Source organism: Lissotriton vulgaris, chromosome 3_1 (assembly GCF_964263255.1).
Source record: "Lissotriton vulgaris chromosome 3_1, aLisVul1.2, whole genome shotgun sequence".
Lineage (NCBI taxonomy): Eukaryota > Metazoa > Chordata > Amphibia > Caudata > Salamandridae > Lissotriton > Lissotriton vulgaris.
In genome coordinates, this window is record NC_141689.1 from 1,008,280,838 (window position 1) to 1,008,299,108 (window position 18,271).

Here is an 18,271-nt window from a genome sequence, read left to right on the forward strand (position 1 = left end):
GCATCAGTATCGACCAGAATCTAAATCTCATCCCCCACATTAAAACTGCATCCAAAAGTGTGCTTTTCACCCTTCTCCACCTCAAGAAACTTAAACCATTTATTCCAGCAGACGACTTCAAACTTGTTGTCAAATCGCTTGTCCTTTCCAGGATTGACTATGGCAACACCACTTTGGCTGGCACCCCTAAAAGCCATCTTGCACCGATTAAATCTGTCCTCAATCTAGCTGCGAGACTCATCTCTGATTGAAAAAATTTGATCACATCTCCCCCGTCCTCAAAAATCTCAATTGGCTCCCAATAGAAGAAACATCCACCTACAAGATTGCCTGCATCACTCACAAAGCTCTTCACCAAAACACCCCTTCTTACCTTACAACAAAACTACACAAAGCAGGTTGCTCGAGGTCCCTGAGGAGCACAAACTCCCTTGTCTTGATCCCACCCAGACTCAAATGTCAAAAGACCCAATCCTGTGGGTTCTCTGGTAACACTCCTACAATCTGGAACTCTCTCCCTAAGGATCTTCGCTGCAACCCCTCTTACCCTCTCTTTAAAAAGGAACTCAAAGTAGTTCTTCTAAACAAGTATTGGGGTATCTAATGTTAAAGACTCTGAACATGTTCACTCCTTTCTCTTTCCTTGTCCACTCCTCTTCCCACCCCCTCTCAACCCCTTCATTTTCTCACTCCCCCTCTCTTCACCCCTTCTCTCTCCTAACTTTTATTTTTCATTTACCACTTAATTTTATTTCTCTGTTTTCTTTGCCCCCTTAGCCCTGTTGAATGCATTATCATACTGTAACTGTTTTTCGCTTTATTGTTAATTTATCTCATTATGTTCACCATCCTTGTACAGCGCTCTGATACTCTTGGGTCCAGTAGCGCTATATAAAACCTTTGAAATAAATAAATAAATAAATATGCTGTCGCCAGCCCTGGTGCAGTATGACAGATTAATAATGGATGCCCACCCTTCCCTTCTCATGAGCTGAGGGAAGCACTGGAAATTATTTCTTTTGTGTAGGGTGGACTTTCTTTCTGCTGCTGGAGTGAAATGTAAGTTTCTGGGCACAGCACAGTGACAAAAGGCCTAGGCTCCACTCCTGAGCGGAGCTAGATAAATATGACAATCCTGGATGACCCTTAGGTTGTACAGATATTCTTTGTGAACTTGTATATTTGATTTCCATACACATGTTCCACCCCATTTTGATATGTTACTGAACTGCACTCCTGGGTTGTTATCTCACAATGTTTGTAATAAATGTCACTACTGATAAAACATTAAATCATACTGAATTTCACTATGAGTGTTCATTAACAATATAAGGCCTTCTCCAGGTCCATCTCTGATCTTGCAGAATACCCTCTGTGCCCCAGTTACCTGTGCGCAGCTACTGGGATGTGCATGATACTAGTCTCATATGAGCAGCCCTCACACATATGTTCACATGTAACCATCCAAGTGCCCCATACCCTAGGTGCTTCGCACTGGCCTTATCTTAAAAGGCTAACACTGGTTGTATACATACACAGTCTATTTAGCATGTGATTACCATGAGTGAGACACATGTAATGACACTCACCCACAGTATACAGGCCAAAACAGGGTGTAGAAAAGTGTTGTGTTATGTAGGGAGACTGGGTAGGCTTGACTATGCAATACGCTTGCAATATCTCGCAATAGGTCACATGGATTTACACTAATACATCCTTAGCTCAGTCCTGGTAGTATGGTGAAGCAGTCAGACGTTTCCAGAGGAACATGTGTTAAGTATTTTAGAGTGACAAAGCGGCAATAAGTAACTGACATGACTCGAAAGAAATCAGACACAAATTTATAAAAATAAAGAAAACTGTTATATAAATGTAAACACCAAAAGGAACATAATTGGCTGAGTATAACCACAGTTATGGATTTAAGAAGGAAAAAGAAATCAGTGCAATTCACTACTGCAAAAGGATAAAGTTGCGGTCAGTGGGAAAAAGCACTACTGGCAATTGATCACTTGCAAGTTGAGTTGCATGGAACCCATTTGGGGTTAGGGTGATGCAGGTCACAGGACCAGACTATGACAGTCAATTGAATTGTACTTGGTTCATAGGGCCCGGTGTAGAATTGTCCATGCTGTACCTGGTGCTGAAGCAGGTGGCATGGAGGAACTGGTTTTACCACTTATATGGTGCTTGTTAGAAATGGGTTCTCTAGTTGGCAATGGTTTGCACCTTTGTCCAAATAGGGACCCTTGCTTCTAGTCAGTGAAAGGGGGATACACTCCTAAAATAACCCCTGCTCACCCCCTTGGTAGCTTGGCACGGGCAGACAGGCTTATCTCAGAGGCAGTATGTAAAGCATTGCTGAACACATACAGTAATACAGTAAAAACACTACAAATGGACTCCACACCAGTTTAGAAAAATAAGTAATCTTTATTAGACTTAACACAAGACCAAACAACAAAAATCCACAATACAATATCAAGAATATGAATTTAAAAAAGTAGAAATAGCTAAGTTCAATGTTGATGGTAAATGCAACACTTTACTCTCAAAGTACCTTGGATGCGTCACACAAAACAAACAAAAGGGTCTCAGGGAAGGCAATGCGTCAGTTCCTTGCTTCGGGGGAGGCGGCGCACCTGTTCCTTACTGTGGCACAGGGGTGGCAATGCGTCTGTTCCTTACCGGAGAGGAGAAGAAGCATCTGTTTCTTACTGCGTTCCTGTTGCGATGCGACAAGATGGCGCCACGATGCGATGATCCAGTGCGATGCAACAAAATGGCATCTTTGATGCAATGTGACGACTTGAATGCAATGTGTGCATGCCCGACAGCAGTGCGGCAAACTCGGTGTACTCTTGAGCCGCGACAGGGCCTGCGACACGCTTCTACGGTGATGCAACGGCAACCTCTGCGGTGGTGACCCGCTTCTCCGGCGATGAAACACACCTCTTCAGCGATGCGGCATGCTGCTTGGCCGATGCTTTGGCAAACAGCTGCGGCAGCGACAAGTTTCTTCGGCGATGCATCTGCAATAGCTGCGACTGCGACACGCTTCTTCCTTGTTGTGTCGCGCTCCCAGTGACACACAGTATCTAGAGGTCCCAAAAAAAGTAGCAGACACCTCTCTGCAGGTAGAAATCCCAGCAAGGAAATTCAGGGGAGTTGTTGGTGAAGTCTTTGTGTCCCTGAGACTTCAGAACAGGAGGCAAGCTCAACTTCAAGCCCTTGGAGATCTTCCTCAAGGTGATAAAGTACACACAAAGTTCCCTTTCTTCTTTCCTTGGCAATAAGTAACCACTGCAGGCCAACATCCAAACAGCACACAGCACAGGGGCAGTCTCCTCCTTAAGCTTCCTTGGTTTCTCTCCTTGAAAAAGGTTTGTCTTGATTCCCAGAAGTGATCTAAAGTTCTAGGGTGTGGGCCCCAATATTTATACTATGAAATCCTTTGTTCTCTGAAGACAGAGAGTGTCTGTACTAGTCAAAACCAGTTCTGTCCTCCCTGGTGCAGCTTCCTGGCAGGAGGTGGAGACAGCATTGTTAAAAGCAGACCTGGCCCAGGTAGCTGAAAATAAATCTCCTCCCCCTACTCTCTATTCCATGTAGGCTCAGGCAAGTGAAAGGAAATCTCCTCCCCCTACTCTCTAGTCAACCCAGGTCCTATACAGCCCAACCATGACTCTCAGACTATTGGAGCCAAAGCCCTCCCAGCCCCCTGTCACTCATAAACCAGAAATGGAATACACAAACCTAGCAGAGGCATAGTGGATGGTTAGGAAAGAAAATACCTACTTTCTAAAAGTAGTATTTTCAAACACAGAATGTAAAAATCACCCACACTAAAAGATGTATTTTAACATTCTGAGTTCAGGCATACTAAACTCGGTTTTCTACCTTGTTCCCTGGGTCAGTTAGGATTATTAGATGTTATAATTAAACTGCCCATTCTGGCCTAGGGGAACAGGTAACCTTGCAATAGTAAAACCACAATTGGCTGTAATTCACTATCAGGACATGCCACACACATCAGGTATCGTCCTACCCTCCACATAAAATGCACCCTGCCCATAGGGGTGACTAACATGTAGAAAATGGAAGGTTTAGGGACTGGCAAGTGGGTGCACTGGCCAAGTTGACATGGCAGTCCCAGAATGCACACAGGCTCTGCGATGGCAGGCCTGAGCCAAACTTTACAAGCTGCTTCTGTGGGTGGCACAACCGGTGCTGCAAGCTCTCCAGCAGCATTGGATTTACAGGCTCTGGGCACACATAGTGCACTGTACTAGGGTCTGACAAGTAAATCAAATAAGCCAATCATGGAGTCACTAATCCATTACAACAATATACAATAGAGAGCATATGCAGTTTAGTACTGATCAGCAGTGGTAAAGTGCCCAGAGTCATAAAACCACCAACAACTGGTCAGACAAAATACAGTAGGAAGGCAAAAAGTTCAGGGATGACCCTGCAAAAAGGGCCAAGTCCAACAGTGCGGATGTGAAAACAGATGCAAAAGCTTGATAACGGGGGCACTGAGGTAGTAGGATAAAGGTGCTGTGTGGTTCAATGGAAGCACAGCGTCGAACAAAGGTAGTGGTAGCCGGATTGACCAGCAACAAGCCTTGGCACCAGAAAGCTCGTCCTCAAGATACTTTAATGTCCTGGAGTCTGGGGGAAATTGGTAGCCACCTGAAACTTTCTGGAGGTTAGCACTACATTTTCCGCAATGCACTGGACCATTTACTTTTGGGAGATACTTTTGACCAGAGATTCTTTGGTTCCAGGAGCGTGCTTTCTCTACAGGCTGTTGGAAACTAGTGCCACTAATCCAATGGAGTTCTGGAGTTGCCCTTGGCTCTCAGAGGGTCTGTTTGTTGATGGGGAACCGGTCTCTGGTGCGGTATGAGGCACCGTCATGTGGCAGGTTGGTTGCCACAGGTGCAGATTATCATGCTTTTGTTTTACGCAGGTCCTGAAGTCGTACGTTTGGGTCTCCTATTTGCAAACTGAATCAGATCTGAGGTCGTGGTGCCATAGGTACCCCTCAAATCCTAAATATAGGGTTGTTAGGGGTGTGGGTGCATGTAGCCAATGGGCTACTGTTGCAGGGATTCTGTTCCTTCACAGAACTGTGCCCAGAGACTCAGGACCTCAGTGAATTAGGGTGTGCCAAAAACTCACCTTAGTACCCAAAATCCCCTACCAGACTAGCATCAGTGTCACATTAGCTCTTTGTCCTATAGCAAAAATACCAATGATTAGACAACCCAGAACATGCGACTTTGGTTACCTCAGGTAATGTGGAAAACAAGAACACTCTTTCGTTTTACTCTCATACCAGTCCAAAACAGGGAGTAGAAAGAGACACGAGCAAGTTTGAAATATTTATTTCTAACTCTGTGTTCTCATACGCAGCACCTTAGCTAATACAAGCAGACATATTATTAGAAACAAGATTGTCAGCATAGTTACTATTCCATAAAATACAAAGGGAGAAAGCATGTTATAATGCTGATTGGAAACAGGTTAAATATATACCTATATTTTACCCTCCCTTGCTAGTAGGGTATTTTATAACTACAGACGGTCTCTTTGGGATTACATAGGCGGCCCCATACCTCTGGTATTTAGCAGAATTAGATCACATCAAATTCTGCACAAGCTCTCAGCATACAAATGTTCTCCAAGTGTGTGTGATCATGCCTACACAGTGCATTATTAAACGCGCCAATATCAGAGGTGGCCGCAGCTGCATATGTGTTATATCTAGAATGTGCGCTGATCAGTCCGAACAACAACCAGTGTTGAAATAACCTTGAAGGCCTCGGAACTCACTGTTCAGACTAAGCTTACCAAGCAAGGCTACTAATGTAGAAACACATATTATTCTCGTGTGAAGCAAAACACTCTGCTAAACTCTAAACAATTAATAAAGTGTGTGCCGTGTCCAAAAGGCAGCAGAAAGGAAAAATGGTGTTTAAACTTCTAATAAGCTCATGTCAACTTAACACTGTGTGAATGAAAGGCTCAGACCCACGATACTACTAGCCCTAGCACCTGATCCTCCCCTGAGGTTCCACATATGGGGGTGTGTGCCACCTTTGCTACCCAGAATCCTCTGTTCTGCCAATTTAGAAAATGATAGAAACCTTCCTTGTTATTAAGGACCATGTAGCCCACCCTAAGGTTGTCGCTAACCTTCTGGGGGTGTACACCTCCTGACTACCTAATGTTCCCACCTCCCCAGATATAAAATGGGCCTGAGGTCGGGGGGGTGGCTATTTCCTCCTTCAGGGGTAGCCTCGATGCATATCAGAGACAGTGTAAGCTTTGAAGCTCACTGCCTTGATGTGCTACTTCACTAGACATCCTGTCAGGGAGGGAGGTACCACTTCCTTCTTGGAGAGGCCTTTGTTTATGACTACTGGGAGTGTTCACACTTCCTGGCAGGGGATCAGAGTCCAGTCTTGTTGGCAGCAACTGCAAGCTGTCAGCCTGGACACAGTCAAGGCTGGGGCAACCATGGGGGCAAATTCAAATGTATCCACTTGGGTGAATGTCACATCACATCCAACATGGGAATTATGTTGGATTTGATGAGACAAGTTGTTTGACACCAAACATGACCAAGATGGAGTTGGCAACCTCGGGGTGCCTGGGTGCCAGCCCACATTATCCTATGACCCCCTCAACACTTATAGTAACCCTTAATGAAAAGAGCCTACTATATGGAGATATAAACTTGCACATCTTTAATACAATGTACCCTGCCTCCGAGGCTCAGGAAGCCTGCCTTAGGGGTGACTAACATATATTAAAAAGATGTAAATGTACAGGAATTTATATATCGCAAATCACCGAGCGGTTTCTAAGCGCTTGCTTAGGGAACCCGTCCTGGTATTCCCCTGTGAGATAACCCCAGCAGGGTATCCGCAAGGTGAAAGCCAGGCATCCCGCCGCGAGGGGCCGTTGTGGAGATTAAGCAAGCTATTGCCCAGAGTCACAGAGTGTGAACCCGTGAATCGAGTAGGCACCGGAGCGAGAATTGTTGAGTCCATGGACATTTTAGGACTCAAGACCCCGCCGAGCCGGGAATTGAACCCTGGTCCCGGGCTGACCTCTGCTTCCAGGTCTGCCTCCTCTAACCAGTGAGCCACACTTCTCCACTCCATATATTAAAAAGAGTGCTGTGACCTTGACACTCATGGTGAGGGCAAAGCCGGATTTGAGCAGTTAGCACTGCTTATGAAGTCTGCAATGGCAGGCATGCTTTCATCTGTTTACGTGGGTCACTCAGGGTGGCACAATCAGTGTGTCAGGCCCTAGTGACTCCTTTAACTCCCATGCTCTGGGTACTACTGGTACCACTTACCAAGGACATAAAAGAGAGTTAAAGTCCTTGCCAATTGGAGTTGTCAATTCACATACATCATATTTAGGGATAGAGCAGGTAAGAAAACAGGCTTTTTGCAGGGTTACCCCACTCCCTCGCCCCCCCTATTTGGACTTCCAGATGCTAGTTTTCGACTCTGAAAGTGAACTGAAGACTGCTCACTTCATATTTAGTGAGAAAGCATTGGCGCCTGGTTAATAGGCTTCAGTGTACTTTCAGAGTTGAAAACCTGCATCTGGTATCCAATATAGGGGAAAACGTTGTGGAAACACCTTCAAAATGCCTATTTTCTCACACCTTGTTATCAAAAAAGCGAAAAAATCCAGGTGTACTGAATGGGCAGAACCCAGTTGCAACACGGTGTCCTGTTGCTTCCTCATTGCTCTACAACATACTGAGAGTTGCAAAATTGAGCTAATACCCGGAATCTCGCACATATCCTATAAATAATAATCATTTTCCGAAATATTCTCATCAGAAACATACATTGACTTCATTATGAGTTGAATTTTGAAATCATCTTTCCAGGACTGCTATTTCTTCTGTGCAGCAGAAAGGCATACTGCTGTCTTATCCAAGATGAAATGTGTGTCTGAGTCTAAAGGCAAAATAGAACAAATTAGGACCACTGAGGTCCTTCCTTATCAATGTCTTTCTCCATTAACCTAGTGTGCAGGCCATATGAATGATGGATTGCTGCAGAAGAGAAATTGGTCAAGTAGTACAACATCACTTAAAAATAGTCATGGATTGGGTGTGATCACCAGTCAAGTCAGTAGCTGAAGGAATGACTAGGAGAGCCTCAAAAAGACCTTCAGCCCTTCGAACTACTCAGCTTAACAGACCAGAAACATTACATCAAATTATGGCCATCAGGACTATTTGATCTTTTAACTAAAAAGAACTTTCACCTTCCATGTCAAGTACTTGGCAGTTAGACGTCAGCACAATGTCAATGAGTTCTAGTGCTTCTGTTCTGTTTCGTGCTGTCAATCAGCCTGTTTTGGATAAAGCTTACCGCCACAGAATGGTTTCTGGTAGACATACCCTACGTCTTCCTCCTCACACACCCTAGAGCACAAGAGCTTAAGTAACACCAGGCACGCCTCATCTGCAGGAACATGCTCCGACAGGACAGCTTGTGTATTTCTCTCAGAGAAGAGCACAACATAAAGAAAATTGAATAGGGAGAAGGCAACTCGGGGCATTAATTAGAGTTTAGATGAGAGGGTATTCCAGTGAAATGTGGAAGACGCTCCATTCCCCTTGTTTTAAGTGCACTTAGCTCTAATGTATTTGTAATAAAGCAGATGAGACATTTTGACAATATACTCTGGCCACAAAAACCTAAATATGACCCTCAGATTGGTCTTTCTTTCTTGCTTCTATGTAGGCAGCAGCCATCCTCCATCAGATGTTCACGTTCGCCAAGAGAAGCTGATAACAGAAGAACTAAAGATGAAATCAAACTATCCTCCATTCAGTCACGTTCTGATGGTTGTGATCATTATTGTGAAGCGAATGATTTATAATTGGAGGCCAAAAGAAAGCACCACCCAAAGTATAGCCACTGTATCCCAAAAGACTAGGGGCTAGATGTAGGTAGAATAGATTTACCAATTTTTAATTACCGAATTTTACTGATTCGGTAATTAAAAATCGGTAAATCTACGGGGTGGATTTGTAGGCATTTCCAGATGTGGAAATACCGAATCTGTAACATTCGGTATTTACCAATTCTGTAAATACAGAATCGGTATTTCCCATTGATTCCTATGGGCTTTGAAGCCCATAGGAATCAATGGGAAATACCGATTCTGTATTTACAGAATCGGTAAATACTGAATTTTGCAAGGGTGCAGGGGGTGTCACTTTGACACCCTCTGGCACCCCACAAATAGGCATGTGCGCCATGTGGCACACAGACATGCCCTAAGGGCATGTCTGTCTGTCACATGGCTAGGTGTGCATGCACACATGTGCATGCACACCTGAATTCGGTATTTTACCACACAATAGGATTGTGTGGTAAAAAAACGATTTTGTAGGGCCTTTGGGACTCAGAAGAGTCCCACCTACATCTGAGATTTACCGAATCAGTAAAAATACCGATTCGGTATTTTACAGAATCGGTAAATTTACCGATTCGGTAAATTTACCGATTCTGTAAAATTGTGCCCCTACATGCCAATTCTTGAATACCGGTCGGTAACGGCCGAAAATACCGATTTTCGGCCGTTACCGACCGACCTACATCTGGCCCTAGAAATGCTAACATCATCCATCAGTTGCCCAAAGGAGAAAAATGGGCTTTTGTCTTGAAACTATAAGGTGGGGGCTCAATGAGTGATGTTTCTATTGTCTAAAGCATCAGGGGCCCTATTATGGATACAGTGCACTTTCCCTGTTTGCGCCATGGTACGCCTTTCAAAAGGTGTGCCGGCCACAAATAGGCACAGTGCTCTGTATCACAAAGAATGCGCTGCTCCCAGGGCAGCTGAGACCTCGCACTGCCCCTGGGGCAGCGCATTCATGTGAAATACGGAGCAGATGTTTAAAAGCTGCTCCATGTTTTAATGTGCAGGCAGCAGCCTCCCTGCACACTCCAAAAGGGATTAGAGATCCCCCAGCAGAAGCTGACAGAAAATGTCAATGAGTGGCCTATTAGAGACTGAGGGTGGGGTGTGAGGGTGAGGGTTAGGGCCAGGGCTAAAGAATGCAGGATAGGGATAGGTCAGGTGGAGCACTGCATGGTCCTCTGTGGTCCTGAAGGCGCCAGCCGAGAGCCAGGTTGTGCTTCTGCCTGTAGGCCTGCTCCTGTCTCTACACCAGTATCACTGGCTGCACATCCATACCTGGAGACAACCTGTACTCAGTGTCTCTCCCTCGGAATCTTTGAGCCTGGATACACCATGCTACATGGATTGGCAGAGGTATTGGTATGTGGGATCAGCCATTTAGGTAAACATGGCCAATGGGGCCTCTATGCTTTTGATACTTTGCCCCTTTGTTATGCCCTTGTTCAATTTGTAAGTTGTAATGGGCATGTTTTGGAGGAAATCATGTGCTCTTGATTTCATCCCTTTACTGCTGTTTTGATGTATAGATACTTTACAACAAGAGTATCCAGTATGCCCTCATGATGTACATCATGTGCATGTAGCACAATTGTCAAAGGAAGTGCCCTTCAAAGTTTGTTCCAGATATATAAATAACATAACACTTGTATTTGTAAAGCTCACATTCTCCCAAGGGTATCTTGGCGCCGAATAACAGATGTTTATTTTTACCACACTCAATGGTACTTATTTAATTGACCTCAGAAGAATAAAAGGCTGAGTGGACTTGCCGGGATCTGAACCTGTGTCATGAGGTCAAACACAGGCCCCTACAGTTAGTCCACTAAGCCACCAAGCCACCAGATCTAGCATATGCACACACAGGGTATAGAGTCCAACACTGGAGTGTGCAACCATCTAGAAGTCAAGGATTAAAAAAAAGGGCTAAAGGATTTAAGCAATATTTGATTATATTTGTAGAAAGAATAATTTTGCAGAAACACTGCCTGATAAATCCAAACTGATGAAGCTCTGAGTTGGGGAAATCGAACTTCTGCAAGCGCCACCAGCAAGAGTGCCACTATTTGCTCGACAGTGAGCCAATGTTTGAGATACGTTAAAGCGGAAGGGCAATGGCACCACCAAAGACTGGCTTTGGCATGGACCTTGGCTGCCTTGAAAGTGGGTTTGGCCAGAGACACAATGTACCCGTAAGTTTGAACATCATTTGACATCATCCACTGGAGGATTTGATAATGGGGGGACAGTAAACCACAAGTACCATAATGCAATTTTGTTTTCCATCAGGGTATCCACTAGGGGCTGAGTACTAAAAATAGTGATGATTACCTTGTAGGTTTTCTGCCCCTTTAGATGTCTACGGCGTACCTCGGAAGAAGGTCAACGTGACTGAAACATGTCAGGATTGCTGGTGTTGTTCTTTTAATAAATTGGGATTGAAATCGTTGTGGAGTACTGCTGCCTCTCTTTCAAAGGGGAAGTTCTTTTTTGATGTTATACGGTGTGGTTCAGCAGTCTGCAAGCACCACCAGCAAAAGTGCCGCTATTTGCCTAACAGTGAGCCAATGTTTGAGATACGTGAAAGCGGAAGTACAGTGGCACCACTGAAGACTGGCGTTGGCATGGATCTTGGCTGCCTTGAAAGTGGGTTTGGCCAGAGACGCAACCAGGGTCGGACTAGCCTTAGCTGGCAACAGGCGTTTCCCCGGTGGGTCAATAGGGTGGGGGCTGATTTTGGGCCCCTCGGGGCCGGTTTTATTACAGAACCATTTTTGCAGCATATCTGCAAAATCGTCCCCTGTAACAAAGTCGGCAGAAACGGCTCTTGTAAACAGCTCGGCCACTCCCAGGGGGGGCAGACGAGCTCTTTGCCAGGGCCAGTTTTGGTACCCAGTCCGTCCCTGGACGCAACATACCAGTAACTTAAAACATTATTTGACATCATCCACTGGAGGATTTGATAATGGGGGACAGTAAACCACAAGTACCCTAATGTAATTTTGTTTCCCATCAGGGCATCCACAAGGGGGCAAGTACTATAAATAGTGGTGATTACCTTGTTGGTTTTTCGGCCCTTTCAGATGTCTATGGCGTACCTCAGAAGAAGGTCAATGTGTTTTTTATTTAATAAATTGGGATTGAAATCGTTGTGGAATGATGCTGCCTCTCTTTCAAAGGGGAGGTTCATTTTAAATGTTATACGATGTGGTTCAGCCGTCTGAAAGCACTGCCAGCAAGAGTGCCGGTATTTGCCCGACAATGAGCCAATGTTTGAGATACGTGAAAGTAGATGGGCAATGGCAACACTGAAGACTGGCGTTGGCATGGATCTTGGCTGCCTATAAAGTGGGTTTGGTCAGAGACGCAACCAGGGTCAGACTAGCCTTAGCTAGCAACCGGCGTTTCCCCGGTGGGTCAATAGGGTGGGGGCTGATTTTGGGCCCCTGGGGGCCGGTTTTATTAGAGAACCATTTTTGCAGCATATCTGCAAAATCGTCCCCTGTAACAAAATCGGCAGAAACGGCTCTTGCAAACAGCTCGGCCACTCCCAGGGGGGTCAGACGAGCTCTTTGCCAGGGCCAGTTTTGGTTCCCAGTCCGTCCCTGGACGCAACATACCAGTAACTTGAAACATTATTTGACATCATCCACTGGAGGATTTGATAATGGGGGACAGTAAACCACAAGTAAAATAATGCAATTTTGTTTCCCATTAGGGACTCCACAAGGGGGCAAGTACTATAAATAGTGGTGATTACCTTGTTAGATTTTCTGCCCTTTTAAAAGTCAACGACATACCTCAGAAGAAGGTCAATATGACTGAAACATGTCAGGATTACCGGTGTTGTTCTTTTAATAAATTGGGATTGAAATCGTTGTGGAGTGCTGCTGCCCCTCTTTCAAAGGGGAGGTTCTTTTTTATGTTATACAGCATGGTTCAGCCTTCTGCAAGAACCACCAGCAAGAGTGCTGCTATTTGCTCAACAGTGAGCCAATGTTTGAGATACGTGGCTGCCTTGATAGTGCGTTTGGCCAGAGATGCAATGTGCCCGTAAGTTTGAACATTATTTGACATCACCCCACTGGAGGATTTGATAATGGGGGACAGTAAACCACAAGTACCATAATGTCATTTTGTTTCCCATCAGGGCGTCCACTAGGGGGCGAGTACTATAAATGGTGCTGATTACCTTGTTGGTTTTTCTGCCCTTTTAGATGTCAACGGCATACCTCGGAAGAAGTTCAATGTGACCAAACCATGTCAGGATTGCCATTGTTGTTCTTTTAATAAATTGAGATTGAAATCATTTTGGAGTGCTGCTGCCTCTCTTTCAAAGGGAAGGTTCTTTTCTGATGTTATACAGCGTGGTTCAGCTGTCTGCAACCCTGCCAGCAAGAGCGTTGCTATTTGCCCGACAGTGAGCCAAAATCTGAGATACGTGAAAGCTGAAGGGCAATGGCACTGCCAAAGACTGGCTTTGGCACGGATCTTGCCTGCCTTGAAAGTGGGTTTGGCCAGAGACGCAACGTACCCGTAAGTTTGAACATTATTTCACATCATCCACTGGAGGATTTGATAATGGGTGGACAGTAAACCACAAGTACCATAATGCAATTTTGTTTCCCATCAGGGCGTCCACTATGGGCTGAGTACTATAAATAGTGGTGATTACCTTGTTGGTTTTCTGCCCTTTTAGATGTCTACGGCGTACCTCAGAAGAAGGTCAACGTGACCAAAACATGTCAGGATTGCTGGTGTTCTTTTAATAAATTGGGATTGAAATATTTGTGGAGTACTGCTGGCTCTCTTTCAAAGGGGAGGTTATTTTTTGATGTTATACGGTGTGGATCAGCCATCTGCAAGCACCGCCAGCAAGAGTGCCGCTATTTGCCTAACAGTGAGCCAATGTTTGAGATACTTGAAAGCAGAAGGGCAATGGCACCACTGAAGACTGGCATTGGCATGGTTCTTGGCTGCCTTGAAAGTGGGTTTGGCCAGAGACGCAACCAGGGCCGGACTGGCCTTAGCGGGCAACAGGCGTTTCCCCGGTGGGCTGCTAGGGTGGGGGCCGATTTTGGGCCCCTGTTGGGCGTTTTAATTACAGGACAGTTTTTGCAACATAGCTGCAAAATCGGCCCCTGTAACAAAATCGGCAGAAAAGGCCCTTGCAAAAAGCTCGGCAGCTCCCAGGGGGACCAGCCGAGCTCTTTGCCAGGGCCAGTTTTAGTTCCCAGTCCGGCCCTGGACGCAACGTACCCGTAACTTTAAACATTATTTGACATTGTCCACTGTCAAAGTGGAGGTTCTTTTTTGACGTTGTTCGGCGTGGTTCAGCCATCTGTAAGCACCACCTGCAAGAGTGCCGCTATTTGCCCGTCAGTGAGCCAATGCTGCCTTAGTTTCCAAGCGGAGGTTCTTTTCTGATGTTATACGGACATGCAGATTCAATCAAGCGCACCCTTTCACTTCCTTTCAGTGAAAAAAGAGAGCACAAACTCCACTTGCAGTAGTGCGATTTTCTTTATTTTCTCACAGTTTCCTGGTCATAACGTGTTTCGGTCACCAATGACCTTGTTCACATAATGAAACGCTTTACGGTAATTTTTTTGTACAACCCCTAAGTGTCATATATATATATATATATATATATATATATATATATATATATATATATATATATATATATATATATATATATATATATATATATATATATATATATATATATATATATATATATAAATATATATATATATATATAAATATATATATATATATATATATATATATATATATATATATATATATATATATATATATATAAATATATATATATATATATATATATAAATATATATATATATATATATATATATTTTATAAAACAACATTATATTATGCAATATAAGTGTTGCCCTTATTATGGTAAAAGATTTAGTGCATGCTAAAAAGCAATATATTTGTGTCTCATATTTCATAAACGCTATATCTGTATGATATTTTTGCTCTTGATAAGCTGACATACAGTACAACCTGTTTAAGACAGTTCTGCAGGCTCACATCTGGCAATTTCTTTCTCTTGCCTTTGCACTTTAGAGCCCACTTTCAAAAGGGTCAAATATGCCAATTTAATTCACAATGTCAATTTTTTGTGGTAGGAAAGAGCATATCAATATACTCTTTGTCATGCCTCTGTTGCCCAGAGGTCAAATACTAATTATCTTAAGATTTTAAAAATATCCGACAACTTCAGGAAAGCATGCTAAAAATGGATTCCTTACACTACTAGAAATCAATATGTAACCAATATATATTCATTTACTACATTAATTTTGTGTGAGTTGGCTTTACCAGCTTGAACATTTATCAATTTCATGAAGAGCTCAGTATTCGGCATGTTTTTTTAATCTGCTATGTTTGCTCCACCATATCATTTGATAGGCATTTGCGATTTTTGCAAGTTTAGCAGATACACTTGGGGCCACATGTATCAATTTTAGGAATAGCGATTATTTAATTTAGATTTTCTGCTAATCACAATTAGGTGATCTCTACTCCTAATTTTTTGAATCACCATGAGTTTCATTTAGGGATTTTTAGGGGTTGGCGAATCAACCTACCTCATTGATTATAATGAGGTAGGTCCCAATAAGCTACTCATTAGGAATTGCTAAAATCAAGAAGATGGTGTCCTGCTGGGGTCAGTAGACCACAATGTCCCTGATTACCTTTAAATAAAGGAATCATTGTGTTTTATGTAGCCTGTTATCCATAAAGAAAAATGGGCTACATTTAAAAGAAAAAGATGTAAAGTTTTCTTATCATTTTTTAAGAGCAGGTTGTGGGGACCACTACCTGATCTTAAAAAAGTTTTTGCCACCATTCACAAATTCTTTGTGAATGGCCTACCATCAGATTGAATCTGATAGTAAACTGTGAATGTTTGGTGAACTATATTTGGTCACAAAATATTCATACATATCGCTAAAATTCGCTATTAGGAAGGGACCCTCTAAACACATCCCTTCCTAATTCCGAATTGCAAATCCATTTTCCGATACTGTAACAGTTTACTGAATCGTTGGTACCGAGGAAGAGCCTTTTTTGTGTTCGCAAACTAGCTGATTCTGCAAATTGGCCTGTTTGTGAATGCAAAATAGATTTATACATGGGGACCATCGTGTGCATGTAACAATATGAGCTAAACATTTTTCTCAAATGTTTGCAATATGTGCATATACAGAAAACGCATAACTGTGCACATTGAGGTGTCAATGGTTCAATTGTATAAAATGCTTTTGTGGTCAATTTGTAAATTTACAGGGTTGGAGAACGTACAATAACTTTTTGTGATGTACAAAACACGTTTTTTAAATCAGAAAATCTATTACAACTCACAAAAGGGGTTCTGTGATTGACCTCGAATTGCAATTAACAGAGTGTAGTGCTTGTAATGTTGGAGTGCAGTCTAGCAGCTGGGTGTGGGCAGAGCTAGGGGGCTGGAGGAAGAGGAGGAGTGGACACCGGAAGGACACAGTTAGAGTAGGGACCTGAAAGGAACCAGACGTGTAAAATAAAGCACTGTTATATTTCACCTGTAGTGTTTGTCTAAGTGATTGCCAGGACACTACAACTGGCGACGAGAGTGGGATGAGCTGTCGGCTCTCCCCGGACCCCAACGAGGAGTGTCCAGTCCCTGGGCGTCGTGCGAGGAGATTCGCAGTTGCGACACACGAGCCCCAAAGGAAATACATTTCCGTCGCAGGAAAGCAACCAGCGGTAGTGGTGAGTGCTCCGCGATACATGGTTCGCGTGGAGTCCCGCAGCCTGATTGAGCGCAGCCTGGTCGAGCGCGGGAAGAAGCAGATTTGAAACGGATCGCGATTCGCGCCAAAATCTGAAGGTGCGCCTCGAGTGGTCCCGGGTCTACGATAGAGCGACAGAGAGATCGGGAGCCCAATCTCGAGTCTGCGGTGCGGCGTGAGTGCCCGAGTGAAGCGGGAGGCAGAGCCGGGATCGTGTGGATGCTGGCATGAGGAAGACTGGCTCGTCGAGCAGCAAATTTCCGCCCGATGCGTGAGGAATAGCCAGGGCGCGGAGAAAAACGAGTCGGGAGCGGATCCCGAGCCTACCTGACGGTGGGGTGCCGGAAACACAACAGCGACGCTGCTGAAGCTGACCGCGACCGTGGGTGAGTCCTTAATGGAGCCCTGAAGGGGGAGAAGGGCCCGGGACAGCCGAACCTCGTGGGATGCGGGCGGCCATTTTAGAGTCAGGCAACTCAAGGAGACATCCCCTGTGAAGTGAAGGAGCGGCCATTTTTAAATCAGGCATCATGTGGCTCCAATGGATAATGCGAGGGTGATCAACAGCACAAGTCAAGTCAGGGAATATAAGTGGCAGACAGCCCCCAAAGAGATCAACAAGCACTGGCAAGTGCAAAGAAAACGAGAAGAGATCTAAACAACAAGCAGCGGCAAATGGAAAGTGCCTGATTGAGCACACAAACACAAGGAAGACAGGCCAGACTGCCCCAAAGAGGTAAACAAACACTGGCAAAGGTAAGACGCAAGCATAGACGCATGAAAGAGATAGATGGAAGCAACACGTGGACACCAATAAGCACGAGCAAATGCAAGTAGCATAATAAGAGAACAAGCCCAAGCAAACGCAAGAGGCGTGATGAGGAAATGAGCACAGGCGAATGCAAGAGAGAAGAGCAACTCCAGAACAAACATTGATAAGAACAACTAAACAAGCATTGGAAAATCCAGCAAACAAGAACTGACAAAGATAGTAAACTAACAGTGGCCAAGGCAAAACAAGTATCAGACCAACAAACATTGACAGATGCAAGAAGCTGAATCACCACAAGTAACAGACGAATAAGCATGAGTAAAGGTGATGGTCAATCGATAATCAAACAGAAAGGAAGCAACAAGCAAACATAAATAAAGACAACGCATAAATAATTACAACTGAATCAGCAACGAGCACGAGCCAAAGCAAGTGTGAAGTAGCCAATAAACACACACAACAAGCAAGTGAAACCCAACATTATCACTAACCATGGATAAATTCAAGGGTGCAATGTTGAGCAAACACGAGTGAACCGAAGGAAGAACTGACAAACAAGCTCAAGCTAAAACACAAGCAGAGACAACCACATAGTTGAACAAGCAGAAGCAACTGAAACTCGAAACGAGCACAACAAACACTAGGCTATCTCATCGATAATGTGACTGGAGGATTTGCAACAGTCGAAAGGAAAACCCGAAGAAAAGTGAACAGC